Raw genomic sequence first — 1,884 nt, 5'->3', positions numbered from 1 at the left:
ATTTTTTTTTTTTTTTTTTTTTTTATGTGTGTTACCGCATAACTTTGCACCACGTCAACCGATTTCAATAATTCTTTTTGCAAAGGTAGTGTCTCAGAGGTGGTCCCATACTAATTTGGTTTAGATCCGATCATTGGATCATGAAATATATAGATATATATATAAATTTTTTAAATCGGTTTTTTTTGCTAAAAATTACTTGTTCTGTGTTCGTATGGAAAAGTAGCTTATGTCGAAAGGCTGGCTTTAGTATAAATCGGCACACGCAGCATACGATTGCGAATGACTCACTGGCGCAGAACCGTTGAACAACTTTTGGCAAATAAACGTGCAAGAAATAGTTCCGATACTAGCAAGACAATATTCTTATTAAATCTCACCAAAAAATTTCTTGTCGTTTAAAGAATAAAGGGAATGCCGCATTATACTAAAGCCAGCCTTCCGACATAAGCTACTGAGATACTTCGCCGACCTAAACGGGGTTAGATCGCCGAAACAACAGCCCTTGGTTGTATATCGGACCCACGTCCAAGCTTCCCTGCCGAAGCGGCTGTTCTAGCCGATGAGCGTGATAGCCTTCGTCAGGCCAATCCCGGAGATCCCCGTATCAGGGATCTCAACGCGGAGATTCGGCAACTAGTAAACGTACATAAGCGGAAGAAGTGGGAGGAGCATCTGAAGACCTGTAATTTCACCTCTGGTGTGAGCAAGCTTTGGTCAACCGTGAGGTCACTGTCTAATCCGACGAAGCACGACGACAGAGTCGAAATTTCCTTCGGCGACCATGCTTCGTCGGACCCGGAGCGATGCGCGAGCTATTTTAGCCGGCAGTTCATACTGCATCCTCCGGTGGACAAAGCCAAGCGTCGAGTGACCAGAAGGCTGCACAAACTGCCAACAACCTGTGCCCCCCTTGCTTTCACTTGCGGTGAAGTTCAGGTGGCCATCGGGAAGGCGAAAGCCTCCAAAGCCATGGGTCCCGACGGAATATGCATGCTGATGCTGAAAAATTTGGGTCCTGCGGGGGTAGCTTACCTAACGGAGGTCCTCAACTTGTCAATGGCCACTCTCATCATCCCAGACATCTGGAAGGTGGGGAGAGTGGTCCCACTGCTCAAACCGGGGAAACCTGCCAACAAAGGAGATTCTTATCGTCCGATAACACTCCTTTCCCCGGTAGCGAAGACACTCGAGGCCTTGCTACTCCCGTACTTCACAAACCACCTGACCCCAGCGAAGCATCAGCATGGTTTCCGTAAAGTGCATCGTACCGTCCCTGTGAGAGAACGATTCTAGTGGCGTTGGACCTGTCAAAGGCTTTTGACACTCAACCATTCCACGCTACTAGAAGATATAGAGGCCTCCTCTCACCCACAGAGGCTCAAACGGTGGTCGGCAAATTATCTGAGTGGTCGACATTCGTCGGTAATGTTTAGAGACAAAACGAGTAAACAGCGAAAAATAAAACAGGGGGTTCCTCAGGGTGGTGTCCTCTCCTCGCTACTGTTTAACTTTTACATTTCAAAGCTCCCTCAACCACCAGAGGGAGTCTCGATTGTCTCTTATGCCGACGATTGCTCGATCATGGCGCCTGGGAATGGAATTGATGACCTGTGTTCGAAAGTAAACGGGTATCTCTCCGAACTTTCTCGCTTCTTCACTGCAAAGTGTCTAGCCCTCTCCCCTACGAAATCCTCCGCGACCCTGTTCACAACCTGGACGAAGGAGGTCAGGCTACCGCTGGGGATTCACGTCGATGACACACCAATTCCGACGGTGAATAACCCCAAAATACTCGGAGTAACATTCGACAGCCTGCTCTCCTTCTCTGCGCACTCAACCGCTATTGTCAATAAAGTACAGAGCCGCAACAAGGTCCTCAAG

General features: G+C 48.1%; 1 protein-coding gene across 1 annotated transcript in view; it reads right to left on the bottom strand.

Moving 5' to 3' along the window:
• LOC118738799 (proclotting enzyme-like) overlaps positions 1–1,884 on the bottom strand; it is a gene marked incomplete in the record, with an annotated part of 90,879 nt that overhangs the window by 1,737 nt on the left and 87,258 nt on the right.

The sequence above is a fragment of the Rhagoletis pomonella genome, unplaced genomic scaffold (genome assembly GCF_013731165.1).
Source record: "Rhagoletis pomonella isolate Grant_MI unplaced genomic scaffold, Rhpom_1.0 Rhpom_scaffold_00005, whole genome shotgun sequence".
Taxonomy (NCBI): Eukaryota; Metazoa; Arthropoda; class Insecta; order Diptera; family Tephritidae; genus Rhagoletis; species Rhagoletis pomonella.
This window is presented reverse-complemented; position numbering and strand designations above follow the sequence as displayed.